This window comes from Schistocerca nitens, chromosome 2 (genome assembly GCF_023898315.1).
Source record: "Schistocerca nitens isolate TAMUIC-IGC-003100 chromosome 2, iqSchNite1.1, whole genome shotgun sequence".
Classification (NCBI taxonomy): Eukaryota; Metazoa; Arthropoda; class Insecta; order Orthoptera; family Acrididae; genus Schistocerca; species Schistocerca nitens.
Genome location: NC_064615.1, coordinates 827,424,116 through 827,444,677, shown reverse-complemented (window position 1 = coordinate 827,444,677; position 20,562 = coordinate 827,424,116). Strand labels below are relative to the sequence as shown.

At 43.2% G+C, this 20,562-nt stretch overlaps 1 protein-coding gene across 1 annotated transcript in view; it reads left to right on the top strand.

Moving 5' to 3' along the window:
- LOC126235364 (uncharacterized) overlaps positions 1 to 20,562 on the top strand; it is a gene marked incomplete at its 3' end in the record, with an annotated part of 1,261,863 nt that overhangs the window by 602,770 nt on the left and 638,531 nt on the right. The gene's annotated exons all lie outside the window — the stretch shown is intronic.

The window sequence follows — 20,562 nt, the reverse complement described above, 5'->3', positions numbered from 1 at the left end:
GACTTGGTTGCCCATATGCGAAGTGTCTCCGCCACATGATGTCTTGATTGCGAAATTCGACTGATTACGTAACCTGTTCGTAAACATACGGAGCCACCCACCTCCGAAATCTCTAACAAGGACTTACAGATCCATGTCAAATACAATCAGTGCTGTCTTACCTTCCATAGGTTGACTAGCTCGCTATTAAGCACCTGGGTGTAATATTTTGGCTCACCTCTCTGTACCTATAAACAAATAAGAAAGAACATAAAAGTTTTCTGAGTATGGTATCCCGCCAAATTCAAAAAAATTGTTGATTACTGATTAAACCAACGCTTTCGACCACGGTTATAGTGGCCGTCTGTTAGAACCTCTAAACCCAGAACAAGGCCTCTGTAACCGTGACCGAAGCGTTGTTTTCACCAGTAATAAATACTTTTAGATTAAGAGGCGACACCATACCAAGAAAGCCTTTATATCAATTGACTCTAGCCGCGGAAGTTCAACAAATTATAAATAAGAAAGCTTTCTTTTCACGGAGATAATTTAAACTATTTGCCTACCTCTCATAAAAAAAGGTTCAGAACCGGACAGTATATGATTATAAGATTAGTGGTGAACACCTTAAGCAGGTCAGATTGTACAAGTATTTTGTGATAAAACTGGGAAACGATATGAGATGAGGTGATTAATTAAAACTAAAATTAGGGAAGGCAAATGAAAAAGATTTTTTGGATGAGCCTGGGAGAACTTACAGTTCATTTGTAAAGTAAATAGTAGTGTAATGAATTCTGTAAGACTGTTCAAATGTTTGGGAGTCCTTAACAAGTATGCTCGACAGTATACTTCGAGCGAATTGAGAGACACATTGCTAGAATCGTAAAGGTCGGCTTAGCGCCGACCAAAGTGTAACAGAAAGGCTCGGGGGGGAGGGGGGGGGGTGTTACATGGGAATCCTTGCAAGAAAGCTGACGTAGTTCTTGCGAAACCGTGTTGTTTAAACTGAAAAAAGCTGTATTCGAAGAACACGTGAAAAAGATGTAGATCGTCACGTGTCGTAAAATAGTAATTTCTTTCAGATTGAAGCTTGCTCGCTGCAGCGGAGTGTGTGCCATTATAAAACTTCCTGGGATATTAAACTGCCTTTCGCAGGCAATGTTGTAACCGACGTAGCTACACAGGCACAACCGGCCTCCACCGCCGTCCCCCCCCCCCCCCTCCCTTCCTTTCAGTATAACCACCCCTTCACAGGTTAGCTTATCCCAGTACTACACTGACTTCCCATACTTCACAGGTTCTACATACCTTGCGATATTAACATTTCTCGAGGAAATGATGTTGCGAGGAAAACTCTCGATGATTGTTTCCAGAATGAATCTTTAACTCTGCAGCAAAGTGTGCACTATTATGAAAGATCTTGGAAGATTGACACGTTGACTGCGAGGAGGTCGGAGCACAGCCTCACGACAGGCGCCGTGTGTCCGCCGCCGGCCACACCCTCCTCTTCGTTTAGCACACTGTATCTTTGGTATCATATTTTTAGTGTATCATTCTCTTGCGACTACTTCCTGAAACATAGGTCAACGTCGCCTGTAAAGACAATTTTCAGCTGGCAAAGTATTACTAGTTCAGCCTTACACGCCGTCGTGACTTCTTATAGTTCTACTTGGAAGGTAGGAGACGAGATACTGGCAGAAGTAAAGCTGTGAGGACGGGGCGTGAGTCGTGCTTGGGTAGCTCAGATGCTAGAGTACTTGCCGCGAAAGGAATAGGTCCCGAGTTCGAGTCTCTGTCCGGCACACAGTTTTAATCTGCCAGGAAGTTTCATAACTGACACTATTTAAATGTCTTATGAAGTTATCTACTTCCAAAATATGGTCTGTGGTAGTTTGTTTCAGTTCACAGAGGAACATTCGTCGATATGTCATGAAAAAGACTGCACAAATGTGTTGGAACGTTTCTCTCACCTGAGATGTAATTGCTGCGAGGGGATAAAATGGTTGAATCTGTAGTGCGACGCCGGCCATTGTGGCCGAGCGGTTCTAGGCGCTTCAATCCGGAACCGCGCTGCTGCTACGCTCGCAGGTTCTAATCCGGCCTTGGGCATGGACGTGTGTGATGTCCTTAGGTTAGCTAGGTTTAAGTAGTTCAAAGTCTAGGTGACTGATGACCTCAGATGTTAAGTCCCATAGTGCTTAGAGCCATTTGAACCATTTTGTAATGCGGCATGCTTTCCGTTGGCCCAAAGAGCTGCTAATATGGCAACTAGTCCTCAATTCAAACATTGAAAACTCTAAGAAAGTAAAATTTCTTCCTAGCACGTGCTTCAAAAAAAAAAAATTTACATGGCAAGATGTAATAAATCACTTCGGAAGGGATGTGGAGGGGGGCATTCTATGAGCTGTTTTACGAACACAGTTTTCTGATTTCAACAACAGACGCTCATGGAAGCATTTACTGAAGTAACGTGGCGTCACTATTATTTAAAACTTGCACTTGCAGATCAACTTGTGCTGCGGCCCTTACTGTAAATAATTTTCTAAAATTTTGCTATGTTCTCAGTCTTTTTTCAATCACAGAAAGATCGTACAGTAGCCACTTTCTATTGTACCGTTCGTGTCTCTGGTGTAGCTTACCGTCTCTCCACGACTCTTAGTCAAAATAAAATCTGCTATTTAATATGTACACCGTCACTGCCAATGTACGAGGGCTATCCACAAAGTACATTACGTTTTGGAATTAAAAATAAATAAAGTATTGGAAATTTTTTTTATTATATACAGATGAAAGCCACACTTAAATAGTACTTTTCTACATAGTTGCCATTTAAATTAAGGCACTTATCGTAGCGATGGACGAGCTTGGAAATTCCTTCGTCGTAAAATTCGGCCGCCTGCGCCTTCAACCACGTGGTTAATCAATAACCCAGTAGAAATACGATGTTTGTGGATTACCTGGAAAGAGGCACTACAATAAACTCTCAAAGGTATAGCCAAACTCTGCACAACCTCAGAAGAGCAATACAAAACAAGCGCAGGGGAAAGTTGGGCTCAAAGATCTTGCTGATTCACGACAACGCCCGGGCCCACACGGCAAATGCCACTCGTGAAGTTCTCGAATCTTTTAAGTGGGAGTTGTTTCCTCATCCGCCGTACAGTCCCGACCTGGCACCGAGCGACTTCCATTTATTCCCAGCAATGAAGAAGTGGTTGGCTATGCAGCGTTTTGATGACGACGCACTGCTCCCTTTGATGAAAAACCGCTCGCTGTTCTTGTGCCTCGTCCGTTGTTTTGAAAGATTTGTGTTTCTGCTGTCTTCTGCATAGAAGATCTTAATAACTCTTCGTGCTTCTGATCTCCAACCATCGGCCCTTTTATCTCCTCTCTTCTCCGTCGAAAATCTTCAAAGCCAATGTTTCTTCTTGAAATTAAAGTTTCCTTACAAAAATTACATGAGGATGAATTTCTTGAAGATTCTTCATTACTCTTACGGTGTTACAGAGAATCGTTTCCATCTACTTGCTTCAAGTAATCGTCCCTCCTTCTGGTACACCTCTGTGAATTGTTTCCCAATACACATTCGCCTAGAATTCGCCGAGCATGAACTTCTGCTAACGCGAGACTGACAATACAACACGCACTTCCCTCTCTCTCTCTCTCTCTCTCTCTCTCTCTCTCTCTCTCTCTTGCATTAAATCATGTATTACGTTTCTGCTTTTATTTACAAGGAAGAAAATCTCTGTCACACCATACAGAATAGACGATACACCACAGAAACGGCTACAAATACTCAGCACAACCAAGTTCAGCAAAGCAGGTTATGTATAGGTTAACACTAGAATACTTGTGAATCAGTACAGAATAATGTGGGAAGCAGATGTAAAAATTTCAGAGCGAGAACTCTGAACATTTAAGAGCACTGGAAACTCATGGTCTATACTGCACATTTACAAAACACCTCACTGAAAATAATCAACACCCTACTGGCATTGCAACACTCATCCAGATCCAAAAGCACAATAACCGTCAGTACTATTTATTAAGACTAGAGGGAAACCCCCACATCCTAAATGTTATTACACGTCTCGTTGAAACAAACAGTGTTCTGTAGCAGAACGTTATTCCTTTTTCTAAATGAACTATCAAACGACGTATAAAACATACACACATACACACAGAAGCAAACAAACAAAGAAATAGAAAAGCTGGATATACAACTGAACCAATTAAAAACTTCGCCGTCGACAGTCGCAGGCAAAACAGAGAAGCAAACGACTGGCAACTGCGCGTCTGTATCGTATATGCAGTGAAAAGTTCGTACAAGCGACCACAATGAAACAACAACTTTATTCTGCCAACGAATTCGAAAAATGTAACAAATCCACTGCACTGTCTGCAAAGAGCATATCGTACCAGATAACTTTCCAAAATAAGACTAACGAAGTGTTACAGACGCCCACAGGTAGTTTTATAGATAACAACTCGTTCAGGTAGTTTCATACATAACAACTCGTTTAACAGCCAGATACTAATCAACTGCAGTTTTCTATCTGAATATTAGTTATGAGGTTACATTCTTGGCAAAAAAAAATAATATAGACGTTGCATTAACCCTTTTGTGGTCAAAAAAATTTATATTTGAAAGAAAAAATTAAAATCAAATTTTGTAACTAGTTATGAAGTGTTATAGAGTACATAAGGACAAATCCTAGATGTGCTATATCTCTCGGATATTACTGGGTACATTGAATTATTGTGACAACAGGCGTTTGAGAAAAAAAAAATGGCTCTGAGCACTATGCGAGTTAACTTCTGAGGTCATCAATCGCCTAGAACTTAGAACTACTTAAACCTAACTAACCTAAGGACATCACACACATCCATGCCCGAGGCAGGATTCGAACCTGCGACCGTAGCGGTCACGCGGTTCCAGACTGAAGCGCCTAGAACCGAACGGCCACACCGGCCGCCGCGTTTGAGAAACTGAACTCTTACAACACATCACTTAGTAAAAGATACGTGTTTAACATTTTGATGAGAAATTAACATGATTAAAAATACAAAATATATAGTGGCTTACATTTTAAATAATTACGAAGAATGCGTTATTAGTAAAACTCTCATAATTTCGACTTGTTTAGACACAGATGAATGTTACACTTACTGCACACGAATACTGTGTTTTTTACCATTTTGTCTCGTATCTGGAACCCGAGGTCAATGACCTGCTCTATCAGTTCGAGCATACTTAACTGGAACCAGTTTTGTTCGACCCTGATGCGTCTTGGACAGTAGTTCTACGTCTATATTGGCTGAAGCCCTAACTCTCTTTTTATTTGTTACGTCATTTCCTTGCTTGCAGAGTGGCTTTGCTACTATGGATTTGAATTCTAGTAGATCTTTTAGTTTATTACGGGGAATTTTGAAATTGTCGCAGTTCTACGCATGCTGTACACGAGGTTTGAAATCGTCATTTGCACTTCGTGTTGCATAAGACCTTTGGAATCCGTTGTTAATAAAATAAAAGATCCAGGGTATTAGCGGTTAGAATTTTCACATCGCAAAACAAGTGAAATGTAATCAGTTGTAAGTGTTGACATCGGATGTCCATATGAATTATTGGGATTAGTAATAAACTAATGTATGTATATATACCTAGGTCTTCATCATATCCCCCAAGCCACCTAATGGTGTTTGGCAGAGGGTACGTTCGGTACCACTATCTGATCCCTCCAACACTGTTCCACTCGCGAATAGTGCGTGGGAAGAATGATTGTCGGTAAGCCTCTGTGTTGGCTCTGATTTCTGAATTTACACCTCGTGCTCAACGCGAGAGATGAATGTGGGGGGAAGTAATATGTTTCCCGACTCCTCCTGAAAAGTGCTGTCGCAAAATGTCAGTAATAAATCTCTCCGTGATGCACAACGCCTCTCTTGTAACGTCTGCCAGTGGAGCTCATGTAAATAATGAACACTGATCTATTCCGGTGCTACAAATAGACGGCAATATTTGATTTCACTTCATTTGATTTCATCTCTTGCATGCGCTCAGAAAGGCACACAAACGACAAATGATGCGTATTTTACACATACATTATTTTCGAACTGACTTGCACCTGCAATTAGTTTATGACATAAAAATGTGATATATGTCGCATCACAGGTATTATTGACAATCAAATAACTTTCATTTTAAAGTTTTCTATTTGTGGGAGTCCACGGCCTCAACGTGTTTTGAGAATGGAAACATTGTCCGAGTAGGCTGTGCTCGTACATCCATTATGCGTCCATGTCCGATGGAACATTGCGTCGTTATTCGGGATAACACAGGCACTGCAATATCGTAATTATCCGCTGACATCGGGCAAGCGACGTTCGAGTAAAATATCTCCCCTTACGGGAATATACATAACGGCTTTACAAGTACAGGTTTTAGACACTTGGTTAACGGGATACGGAAGTTTGGGTGTGGCCGTGGGCCGTCCCCGGATAGCCAAATGGTAAGCTGACCGTTCGCGATAAGCGGAAAATGCGAATTCGAGTCATGGTCCTGCACAAATTTTCATTGTAATCATTCCATTTCACAGCTGATGGTTGTTCATATTTGCAAATGCGAATGGCAACTATTTATTTACAGCTCGTACAAAATAGATACGTGTTTCAAAGTTTTACTTACCTTCAAAGTAGCCACCAGCATTGTGTATAACCCGTTGCCAGCGATGTGGAAGTCGTAAGATACTCTTAGCAGTGCCAGTTGTTTTGACAGATCGAGTGGCACGGTCTATTGCCCGACTAATTTGTAGCAGTTCTGAAGCGAATTCCGTGAAGTGTTTCCTTCACTTTAGAAATCGCGTTGAATTTACGAGGGCTCAGGTCAGGGGAGCGCAGTAAGTAGTATAGCACTTAGCTACCCCATCAGTCAAGCAAATCAGGAGCAGCTTGCACTGTACGTGCGTGAGCATTGTCCTGCAAAATGATGGTCAGGTCCTGCAGAAAGTGTCATCACTTCTGTCTCTATGCTGTTCATTTTTGGAACACAGCCTACGACCCATGTCGGAACATTGCATACAGAAACTTTGCGTCATAATACGGAATAACAGACGCATTGCACTATCGTGTCGTGTCAACCAAATGTTTTAAAAAGATGTGCTTGAAAGGCTCAGGAAAAAGGTGAACCGAGTGAGCACGGACACTGCGGGCTGGTGGATGCTCCATCATGACGACGCCCCGTGTCACACAACCATAGAATATTTACCTCAAAAGGTGTTCCTCTTGTTCCACAATCCCCTGTTCATCTGATCTGAGCCCTCCTGACTTTTTTCTTTTTCGGAATTTGAAAAACGTGTTAAAATGACGTCATCTTTGGATTCTGGAGAACATTCAAAAGAATGTAACATGTTAAAGGCGTTACCAGTTGAGGTCTTTCAGCACTGTTACCAAGACTGGGAACAACGACCCCGGCTGTGTGTAACAGCTTAGCTGCCGAAGGGGAATTTCTTTGAAGGGGACAATACTGTTACCTGAAGACACTTCGGTAGGTAAAACATCAGTCTCATTACTTTTATCCCACGCCTCGTGTCTTACAGAATCAATAAAAGGAAAACCCTGTGTAGATCCCACGAGTGCCATGGGGTACGTTCGTGTAATAAAACAAGATTGCGTTCTTGCACGAGGACGGGCTGTTTTAATTCTTCAAAATTACAGTATAGCAGTATATAGGTAGCTATTATATTGCCACTAGGCCCTTAACATGTTTATTTTGGTATCGTATAGTGTCATGCGGCTGATGTTTGCTGATTTTTCGTCTACCTTGAATAATTGTGGAATCTGTATTCTAAGAGTGACTCCCTTTTTCTCTGATTCTCAGTACATACACGAAGACTTTGGAGACACTTTTAATGCACTTGACATTCCAGATAATGTTTTTGTACCAAATAGCTTAAATAACAGCGATGATGATGTTTGGTTTGTGGGGTGCCCAACTGCGTGGTCATCAGCGCCTGTGCGAATTCCTAATTTTTTACATCGTGCAAACTAGCCACTATCACGAATGATGATGATTATGATGATGATGATGAAATGATGAAGACACCACAAACACCAAATCCGCGGGCAGAGAAAATCCCCAACCCGGCCGGGAATCGAAGCCGGGACCCCGTGATCCAGCGGCAGCGACGCCATCCACTAGAGCACGAGCTGTGGACAAATAACAGGGATGAAAGTAGTTCTATACGAGTACTGCCATCTGCATCCTCGCGATTTTAACACACGGTTTGTTGCGCCAATTGCAGAGGTGGAGGAATAGAAAACAAATCACGTGTAATACCACACTGCCGAAAGTTATCAATCACGGAACAAAAGCAAACTGTTCCACACTTTTCAAAGATATGCAGAAATTGGGGAGTTAATCAGAGAGAATTGCATGCGTAGACGAGATTTAATTTCCACATTAATGCGTGAAACTATGCTACAGATGGTTTACTCTGCGAAGTGCGTCGATATGTCTATTCTGTACACGGTACGGTGCTAAACAGTTCGTCTGCACACTGGAACAACTAATGTATTATTGCAAGTATTTCGGTTTAATTAGTATTGCAATACTTCAGAGGAAACGCGCCAAGGACGCACCTGAAAGGAGCATTATCGTGAAAGTGGAACTCTTGCAATCTCTGCGATCGACTTGAAGTCAAACAATAGAGGCATCAGCGCTTCGGTAGCAAGAGTACAATAATTTGACGTGACGTGGCATCCGTTCCTGTTCTAAATAATTCGATAGCAAGACAGAGCCATTGCGTCCATTCGTTAGCGATGTTAGAAATGTAATTATTCGACGCGTTAACACAATTGTTAAAACATCCACTGGAAAACAGAAAGGGAGCGACAGAGACAAATACTCGTACCTCAAAATAGCGTTGGAAATTAAATGGACGGGAGTAGATAGTGAGAGAATAGAGGAAGACGAAACCAATGACCACCTGGTGGTCGATATTATAAGGGGCGTTCAGTAAGTGATGCAACACACGTTTTCCTCGGTCAATTTCAGTTCAAAATATGGAGAACATGTTGCGACGTCGTCGAGTAATCCTGCTTCAGTATCTATAGTTTCATGAGGTGGCGGCACTATACGCAGAAATAAAAAACACGTCTGTAACGAGGGTGCTTCCGAACCAGAGAGCTTTTGGCTGAAAAATTAGTGCATCGCAGATGTTCATAGGCGCTTGCAGGTATGTCTACGGAGACCTGGCAGTGAACAAAAGCACGGTGAGTCGTTGGCCGAGTCGTCCGTCATCATCGCAACATGGCCGGGGAAAACTGTTTAATCTTCAGCGTGCCGGCTGGCCGCACCCAGCTGTGAGTCCTACATTGTTGGAACGGCGGACACTCACATCCGAGGTGATCGAGGGATCACAATTCAATACCTCGCCGTACAACTGCACTTCTATGTTAGTAGCGGTGAATGACACGTCCATCAGGCGAGGTACTCAAAGGTGTGTGCACACTGGGTTACTCGCCGCCTAACAAAAGACCGTAAAGAGCAACGAAGGAAAATTCTTTGCACGTTACGAGCAGTACGTCGATGACGGGGAGGTTATTGTTGCTGCAAGACGTTGGCTCCAATGGCGAGTAGTAAGGTGGCGTGAGGTCGTACGGGGATCTGTAGCCAAAGAGTGCGAAATAATATGCTGTATTGGAATCCTGAATAAAATCAACCTGCTTTCAGAAAAAAAAATATATTAAGCGTTATTTAATCCACACTCCTCGTCTGAACCTCACAACTGACGGCGCTGCTACGGCGTTATTAATCCTACGGTTTGTCAGTGGTGCTGCCAATATGATCTGTTGTCGTAAACTCAGAGTGGGTGCACACTCTACGCATTTTTTAAACGAACTTGTACGTTCGATGCTTCAAAATGTTCAAATGTGTGTGAAATCTCATGGGACGTTACTGCTAAGGTCATCAGTCCCTAAGCTTACACACTACGTAACCTAAATTATCCTAAGGACAAACACACACACACACACACACACACACACACACACTCATGCCCGAGGGAGGACTCGATACTTCATCGGGACCAGCCGCACAGTGCGAAACTTCCTGCAACATGTTAGATGAAACATTGGCTAACACATCACAAATAACTGCTTCCAGTTCATCCATGTTCCATGGTTTTCTTTTGTAAACCTGCTTCTTAGCCCACACCCAGAGAAAAATATCCCAAGGCGTTAAATAAGGGCCGCGGGCAGGCCATTCATGTGCACCGCCTCTATCAGTGTAACGCTCTAGGAAATGATGACGCATCCATTCCTGGATATCATTTGCAAAATGTGCAGGTGCTCCATCCTGCGTGAAGTGAAGCTGAGGGTTGTTCCACTGCGAAATTACTGGCCCTACACGATCTTGCAGTATTTCCAGGTATCTTTCGCCACTCATTGTGTTCCGCAGAAAGAACGGGCCAACAACTTCGGATGACGTGATACCACACCATAATCTCACTTTCGGACGCCCCTGTGCTTTTTCAACACATTCGTGTGGGGTTACGACTATGTTATGTCTCTATACTAATCCTCCAATGTGAAGAAGTGGCGCATCAGTCCATAGAAGAATATTCTCAAAATTTTCAGGCCAAATGTCATTCCAAACCTAGAAAATTTCTCCAAACACCATTCTTCTGTCACAGTCACCATGAAACAATTGCTGCACATAATGTGGGTTCCACGGCGTCAAAGTGAGACCTTTCTTAAGAATCGTTGCACCTGCGTAACGTGAAATACAACTTTCATGAGCTCTGGCAACATTCTCTGGTGTTCTCGGATGTTGATGGGCTACCTAATCATCTTCCATCGGCGACACTCCCTGTTGTTAGTAATTTGGAATGTCAATTTTTAACTGCTTTTGCAACCAGGGTTGCATTGGTCCCTCGTTCAGCCTTCCACTATCTTCGTAATCGCATCACATATCCCCAGACCTCATAAGGAGCGGCTATGGCTACGAAGTCTTTCGCGACGTATTTCTAGAATAAAAATCTCTCCATGTACATGCCGCGTCAATTCAGGATAAAACTCCAAGCTTTCGACCACTATCTCCATGGTCGTCGTCAGGGCTAAAACTGACTGTCGTAAACCAGCGAGGTTCCCACTTTTATATGCAAAGGACGGCTTCTGATTGGCTATGACGTATTCCAGCCAATCGGAAGCCGTCCTTTGCATATAAAAGTGGGAACCTCGCTAGTTTACGACAGTCAGTTTTAGCCCTGACGACGACCATGGAGGTAGTGGTTGAAAGCTTGGAGCTTTATCCTGAATTGACGCGGCATGTACACCGAGAGATTTTTATTCAACGAACCGCTATGTTGGCCGTTCTTCTACAATCAACACAGGCGCCATTTCTCAACTGCAACAGAGGAAAGAATGATGTTAAACACAACCTCAAGGAGTGCTGTTTCTAACAAAAGCAGTTCTAAGAAAATAAGTTTATAAATAAATTATAGCTGTTTAGGGAGTGACTTATCAGAAACAATGTATCCATTGAAGAAGCAATGACGGAAATTAAAAAAGAAGCTGCAAAATTCAAAGGATATCAGTGTTAAGATTCGCTGATGAATTGCAATTTTTAGTGAAAGTGAGGAAGAATTACAGGATGTGTTGAATGAAATGATCAGTGTAATGAAAATAGATTATGGATCGACAGTAAATCGAAGAAAGACGAAATTAATGGAATTAGTAGAAATGAGAACAGCGAGGAACTGAACATCAGAATTGGGGATCACGAAGTAGACGAAGGTAAGAAATACTGCTACCTTGGAAGCAAAATAGCACGTAATGGACGGAGCAAGGAGGACGTAAAAAGCAGACTACCACTGGTAAAGGGCATTCCTGACCAAGAGAAGTCTACTACTATCAAACATAGGCCTTAATATGAGAAAGAAATTTCTGAGAATGTATGTGTGGAGCACAGCATTGCGTGGTGGTGAAACATGGACTGTGGGAAAACCGGAACAGAAGAGAATCGAAGCATTTTAGATGTGGCACCATCGAAGAATGTTGAAGATTAGGTGGACTGGTGAGGTAAGGAATGAGGAGGTTCTGCGCAGAATCGGCGAGGAAAGGAATATATGGAAAACACTGACGAGAAGAAAAGCCAGGTGGTATTAAAAGAAGCTGTAGAGGGTAAAAATTGTGGGAGAAGGCAAAAAAAAAGTATGTGTGAAATATTATGGGACTTAACTGCTAAGGTCATCAGTCCCTAAGCTTACACACTACTTAATCTAAATCATCCTAAGGACAAACACACACACCCATGCCCGAAGGAGGACTCGAACCTCCGCCGGGCCCAGCCGCACAGTCCATGGCTGCAGCGCCCTCGGCTAATACCGCGCGGCCTAGGAGAAGGCAAAAATTGGAATACATCCAGAAAATAATTGAGGATGTCGGTTGCAAGAACCGCTCTCACGTGTAAAGGTTTTCAAGGGAGAGGAATACGTTAGGGGCCGCATCATATCATAAGACTGATGACAAAAAAAAATGTTCAGAAGAATTATACTATGTAACAGAACACGTCCTTTCCCTCGGTATCTGGGGTATTTAGTTTATCAAATTATTATCGCTTCCAAACAACGCAGATGTCATTCCTGGGGGAGTTGGTGAAAAGTAGCACATTTAATTCCGACGAGAAACACAAAATGCGAGGTTTAATGCGATTAGTTCGGAATTCCGCGTTAACAGAATTGTATCCGCCTGGATGAATGAGATCTGTCAGCGCAACAACACGGATTAGTTCACACAATAGAGAGCGCACATGTGCGATAATTTTATCGACCGTTCTGCACAGAGGTGAATACGGGCAGGCACGTGGGACGCTGCCCACGTGACAGCCAGGTAGCCGGCCAGATGCGTATGGCAGGCGGAATCCCAGCTCAGCCATCACCACTATACGCAAAACTGCCGCAGCGTTAGAGTTTCGGGTAAGGGTACGCAGTTAAGAAGAAAATTTGGATATCTGCTTAATCCTACATGTTAATCATTATACAAGTAAATGCATTTTTTACTGTTAACACATACACAAGAACAAGAGCACAAAAAGCATTAACTTTGTACGTTAACCCACACATGCGGGTAAGAGTACTGACGCGTTTTAACCCGATATTTGAATAAAGTAGCAAAATTTGTAAAAATGAAGTTGTCCAACGAATGCAATTTCTCTCTTATTGAGGAATGAAACAACGGTCATTGTTGATGGTGACACGCATTCTTCCTACTGCATCTATACACATCTAAAAAGAATGCAATGATTTCAAAGTGAAACTGGCTCCTGAAGCTTTTGCTATTTACGTGCCATTCTAATTTAACACCACCATCAGTTCCATGGGACATGAATCTGAGAGAAGCGAGAGCAGCAGATCATAGTTCGTAGACAATGGCCAGATCATACGTAAGTTTCCCTTGCCCAAAATGATCGCAAGACACTGTTAAATGATCTGCAAATAATCTCAGGGACGTGCTTTGCTTACAGCACAATGAAATCAGTGGCTGAACACGAAAGCCATAGGGCACATTGCATCTCTTTACCATGATCTGCTGAGCTCGGGATTCCAGATAGCTTTTCCGAAACAAATATTACAAAACTGTAATTCACGTACAACTTAATAACTGCGAGGAGAAAATTTATTTATAAATGGAAACAAGAATTTAATTCCTTTTTAACATATTTAATTACAAATCAAATCTCTATGAGCTACAGAGACAAGCAAAATACGTCTTCTCAGTTCGTTGTAGACAAGAGGAGAAGAGAGTTTCAGTTTTCTTGGAGAAGTTTCGCTCCTCGCTTTTTTCGTAAAATATATGAAAATATAATTCCTCTGATTCGTTTCTCTGATATAGTCGGTCTGAAATTACAGTTCATAAACGTTTCATTGTGTTTTTATTTCACAACTTGAAATATTTCTTTAATAAAAGAGCGCACATTCGCGAAAAATTACTTTGAAATAGTAATTTTTTAGAACATTTTTCTTGGAGAACAGCGGTTTTTGTATTACTTTAAGATTAACAGTCGCGACAGGTTTTTTTTCCTTTTGAGGTTGCCGGTTTCAGTCTGTTTTAGATCATCTTCAGGCCTCGTACCAGGATGGTAGGCTTTGGCGGTGAACGAAGCAGTCGTTACGACTCCACGAGCGCTAACAGAGCTAAAGAAAAAGTAATAAAACATTTCTTTCAGTAGAGACTGTTTATGTTCAATTTGAAATAATTTTGTACTTAAAAAGAGATGACATTCCTCAAGTAATGCTTCAGTACATATTCAGTCTGACAAGAGTTCAAATACAAAATTCTTCATTAGTGGTCACACAGATAACGTCATACTATTTCATAATGAGCACAGCTCTTACCACACCATTCTTTACATTTATCGGACTGTATCTAGTCACCAACGAAATAACATCTACACCATGGGCAAGTGCACTTCTTTTATTTCGTAATCATTTTCCTGAGGAGCTATGAGCAATTTCCTATGTGGAAAATCAGGCTCATTCTGTTTTATATTCGCAGGTCCTTAGAGTCATTACCCCCACATCACAGGGTCCCAAGTATGATTCCCGGCCCAATCCGAGATTTTTTTCCTTGAGTACTCAGTGTTTTTGTTATCTCAAGATTTTTATGTCATATTTATCGCCGAAGTAGCGTCAAATAGAAAGACTTTCACCCGCAGGCCAAACAGCTCCAGAATATTATTGAAAGGAATCCGCTAAATTTCGGTTACCCGATAAATCACACAAACCTAAAAGCTGTAAATTGAGTTAAATACTTAGGAATTACAATTACAAATAACTTAAATTGAAACACTCAGATAGATAAGCAAACCAGAGATTGCGATTTATTGGCACAACACTTAGAAAATGCGATAGATCTGCTAAAGAGACTGCTTAGACTACGCATGTCCGCCCTCTTCTGGAATATTGCTGTGCGGTGTGGGATCCGCATCAGGAAGGGGTGACGGAGAACATCGAAAAAGTTCAAAGAAGCCAGCTCGTTTTGTATAGTTCGCGAAATAGAAGAGATTGTGCCACAGATATGATGCGCGAATTGTGATGGCAATCATTAAAACAAAGACTTTTTGGATGCTGCAGGATCTTCTCGTGACATTGCGATCACCAACTACCTTCTCAGAAGACGAAAATATTTTGTTGGCATTCACTTACATAGGAAGAAACGATTGTGATAGTAAGAGAAATCAGAGCTCGCACGCAAAGCTTTATGTGTTCGTTTCTCAAGAGAGAAACGGCCGAGAAATAGCTTGAGGGTGATTCGACGAACCCTCTGCCAGGGCAGTTAATTGTGAATTGCAGAGTATTCATGTAGATTTAGCTAGCGCTGTAAATGTAACCTTGATTTTACGACCGATAGTAATATACGATCATTTCATTAGATTTCTAGAGGGTCCGAATTTATGTTTTATTACTGTCCGTAGTTTTTGTTCTCTTCCTCCTGCTTCTGTTCGAGATCATTCTTCTCCTGTGAGTGGAGATGATTTTGGAGTTTTGAGTTTTTCCACTTTCTTACGTCAACTGACGACAACTTTGGCAGAGGGCTTATCAGGATAGCACACTGGATGATTTCCCTGCGCTGACCTCTGTCTCCAGTACGTTATTATGGTGGATGGTTTGGATCTTGCCGTTACACAAGAAGGTGTAGAATCTCCCACCAAACAGTTTCGCGTTGTATGGGCACATTTCCATTCCTTAATTCTGTTGCTGCGTACTTTATTTATGCTGTCCGAAGTAGGGGCTTCTGAATTAACCGCCGCAGTCGTGATTGCTCTTGCCAGATAGTTCACTAGTAGATATTCCACGTCAGACAGACAGGTACTACTCTGTAGGCAAGGGATCAGTAATAGTTAATAAAATAAATTAAACTGTAATGGCCGTTTGCTTGTGTATGTTACTTTCGATTGTTCTTCTTCGTCTTCACTGTGGCTTTGGCCTGGGAGAACATAAGTGTTCTCTAGGACGTGATTCTCTTTTCTTTTTTTTTTTTTTTGTTAATATTTGTAATTTTTTCTTTCTTTTTCTTTAAGTATTTGTATCTTTTATTTTTTCCTGATTTGGTTAATTTTTAAATTTCTTATTTTTTGTCCCTAAAACTTTCATTCTTGCTTGTTTGTTCACTTTTTCTTTGTATTATATGTACGTTTTGTTAAACTAAATGTTCTTTTTGCAGTAATTTGATTTAATTTAATTATCAAGTGATTTTGGATTTAGCAATTTATTTAGTATCGGCATAATTCGTGGCAGCAGCCGCGGTTATACGATTGATACAAGTGAATATTATTGGTTCCTTCACCAGTTAGATCAGTTCCTGGCTTTGGTAGTCCATTCTCCTTTCCTCAGGCCCATCGCGTCCTCGTTGGTAAGCCCACCGAGTAAAAATTTAGCCAGCCCTATAGAAATCATTACAAACATCATTTAATACCGTGTAATTCCGCCCTTGGACTTGATAAACACATGGAGTCGGTTCGGAAGTGAGTCCACAAGATTGTCCACGTACGTCGCATCCAGGTTTAGCCACTCGCTGAGGATTTGATCACAATATCCACCAAATTGCGATGATGCTGACGACAGCGTTTTACCCGCTGTTCCAGTATGTCTCATTCATTTATATGGGGTTCAAGTCTGGCGATTTTGCACGCTAATCGAGATGTAATAGGGTGGGGGAGGGGGCAGTGTTCAGAAAAGCAGTCGCATATTCTTCCATCCCGATGAACTTTGCTGTTATCGTTTTTTTGTGCCTGTGTGAACAACGGCCTCTTGTGAGGTGACCAACTTAATGTTCACTGCATTCAGTTCCTGTCGCAATGTTCTCTCGCTAACAGGTTAGAATAGATCTTCAATCACTGCCTGCGGTAATTCCTGTTGGGTTTGGAGTCACAAGCCGTGGAACACGTCTCGCACTCAATACTTTTTCCCGATCACAATCCTAACGTCGTGTTTCGTGACCACGTTTGTTACACCAGTACTTGGAGACACGCTGAAGAGTCCGCCGCGAAGCACCAGCAAATGGAGCAACTTCACCAATTTTTTTTTTTTTTTGGCCAAACACGATTGCCCCTTTTTGTCACTCTGTCACGTTTAAGTACAATGTCCACATGCCCACTTGGAATATAAGCAAGCGTTCCGCTAATCGCTACTGCCTTTTGCGACTCGATCGCTGCGTCATCTGCAAATCTTTACGATTCATGTGTGCGTACATACTGGGGTGACTTTTTGTCCAGTGGGCTTATTACCATTCTCTCTTGTCCACGGCCTTCCTCGGCCGCTTCTGCTGTCAACGGGTCCTGATAATACTAGTGGTAGTCTTCCCTCTTCCATCCTGATTAAGCGTTCTGCTCTCATCCATCTTCCTTTCTCTTTCTTTGGGTCAATATTAGCTTGTTAGACACAGATGTTGCAGTAAACACTCACGCGGTGGTGGAGAAGTTAGAATACCGAACGCCACTACTGAAACTACACACCTGGAAATGGAAAACAGAACACATTGACACCGGTGTGTCAGACCTACCATACTTGCTCCGGACACTGCGAGAGAGCTGTACAAGCAATGATCACACGCACGGCACAGCGGACACACCAGGAACCGCGGTGTTGGCCGTCGAATGGCGCTAGCTGCGCAGCATTTGTGCACCGCCGCCGTCAGTGTCAGCCAGTTTGCCGTGGCATACGGAGCTCCATCGCAGTCTTTAACACTGGTGGCATGCCGCGACAGCGTGGACGTGAACCGTATGTGCAGTTGACGGACTTTGAGCGAGGGCGTATAGTGGGCATGCGGGAGGCCGGGTGGACGTACCGCCGAATTGCTCAACACGTGGGGCGTGAGGTCTCCACAGTACATCGATGTTGTCGCCAGTGGTCGGCGGAAGGTGCACGTGCCCGTCGACCTGGGACCGGACCGCAGCGACGCACGGATGCACGCCAAGACCGTAGGATCCTACGCAGTGCCGTAGGGGACCGCACCGCCACTTCCCAGCAAATTAGGGACACTGTTGCTTCTGGGGTATCGGCGAGGACCATTCGCAACCGTCTCCATGAAGCTGGGCTACGGTCCCGCACACCGTTAGGCCGTCTTCCGCTCACGCCCCAACATCGTGCAGCCCGCCTTCAGTGGTGTCGCGACAGGCGTGAATGGAGGGACGAATGGAGACGTGTCGTCTTCAGCGATGAGAGTCGCTTCTGCCTTCGTGCCAATGATGGTCGTATGCGTGTTTGGCGCCGTGCAGGTGAGCGCCACAATCAGGACTGCATACGACCGAGGCACACAGGGCCAACACCCGGCATCATGGTGTGGGGAGCGATCTCCTACACTGGCCGTACACCACTGGTGATCGTCGAGGGGACACTGAATAGTGCACGGTACATCCAAACCGTCATCGAACCCATCGTTCTACCATTCCTAGACCGGCAAGGGAACTTGATGTTCCAACAGGACAATGCACGTCCGCCTGTATCCCGTGCCACCCAACATGCTCTAGAAGGTGTAACTCAACTACCCTGGCCAGCAAGATCTCCGGATCTGTCCCCCATTGAGCATGTTTGGGACTGGATGAAGCGTCGTCTCACGCGGTCTGCACGTCCAGCACGAACGCTGGTCCAACTGAGGCGCCAGGTGGAAATGGCATGGCAAGTCGTTCCACAGGACTACATACAGCATCTCTACGATCGTCTCCATGGGAGAATAGCAGCCTGCATTGCTGCGAAAGGTGGATATACACTGTACTAGTGCCGACATTGTGCATGCTCTGTTGCCTGTGTCTATGTGCCTGTGGTTCTGTCAGTGTGATCATGTGATGTATCTGACCCCAGGAATGTGTCAATAAAGTTTCCCCTTCCTGGGACAATGAATTCACGGTGTTCTTATTTCAATTTCCAGGAGTGTATCACGTGTGTCATTTGATAGACGCGTGTTCTGGAAACGTCTTACTACCCGAAGAATCTCAATTTGTGCATCGATCATTCGGTGTGTGGGTATTGCTTTCAGCATAGGTACAAGAGAGAATGCAAAATGTGTTGCAGGGTCATCCACTGGCGAAGCAGTTTCTTTTATTTTTAGAAATTTTCCGATTTTCAGGCCTCAGGGGCACCTATCCCACTGAGCTCAAAATTGATACAACTCATTTTTACATGTAAAGGAACAAAACTAAGGTGTAGCCCAAGTAAACTTTTAGTATATCTGAGAAAGTGTCAAGAGGCATCCTAGCGTACACTGAGGAGACAAACGGAAAAATGGAAATGAGCTTACGGCATTGTGGGCCTGGAGTCCCCCATTCAGGAAAGTTCGGCCGCCGAGGGCAAGTACTTATATGCAGAGGGTGGTAGTACTGCGTACACAAGTTATAAAAGGACAGCGCATTGGAAGAGCAGTCATTTGTACTCAGACGATTCATGTAAAAAGGTTTCCGATGTGATTATGACCGCAAGCCGAAAAATAACAGAATTTGAACGCGGAATGGTAGACGCGTAGGACATTCCATTTCGGAAGTGGCTAGGGAATTCAATATTCTGAAACCCAAAGTGTCAAGAGCGTTACGAGAATTTAAAATTTCAGGCATTACTTCTCACCACGTACAACGCAGTGGCCTAAGGCTTTCACGATCGACAGCAGCGGTGTTTGCGTAGAGTTGTCAGTGCTAACAGACAAGCAACACTAAGTGACGTAACGGCAGAAATCAATGCGGAGCGTGCGACGAACGCGTCCGGTAGGAAAGTGCGGCTAAATTTGGCTATGGCAGCAGACGACCGACGCGAGTGCCTGTGCTAACATCACGACATCGCCTGCAGCGCCTCTCCTGAGCTCGTGACCACATTGATTGGACCCTAGACGACTGAAAACCGTGGCTTGGTCATAAGAATCCAGATTTGAGTTGACAAGAGCTGATGGTAGGGTTCTCCTTCTGCTCCTGCCTCTCCTCTTCACTTCCTCTACATCCATCTCACCCTCACCGCTCTCCCTGTCCACCTCCTCCTCTTTCCTTTCTCTCTCCATTACCTCCTCCCTCCTCCTCTGGCCATCTCCACACCGCCCCTCTCTATTTCCCCTCCGCCTCGTCCATTTCCTCTTTCCTCCACATCTATCTCCTCACTCTGTTTGTCTATCTCTCACTGCACCCTTCTCTCTCCACATTGTCATCCACAACCCAGTAGAATGTTGTTGGTTACTATCCCCACAACATTTCTTGCCCAGTAGTAAGTGATACGTATACCTCATCTCGTTAAAATCCGTCAGTGGTTCGTATCTGGAACGCAAACACATACACTGTTATGTTACATACACAGTTATCCAAAGCAACTTTTTTTAGATTATTCATTTTGAGACGCGAGGATTTAGCAGTTTACAAAATCCACAGACACACATACAACCCCATTAACTCTTCAAAAATCAGGGGTAAAATATCTTCTTATATTTAAAAAAAAATTTAAAATATCATTTTTTTTAATTTGTGTCCTCATTTTTTTCTATGTTACTATCGAATACATTGTCATTACTTCGGATGCAACCACAGATTACACTGCTATTTTAATTACATTGTAGATGCCG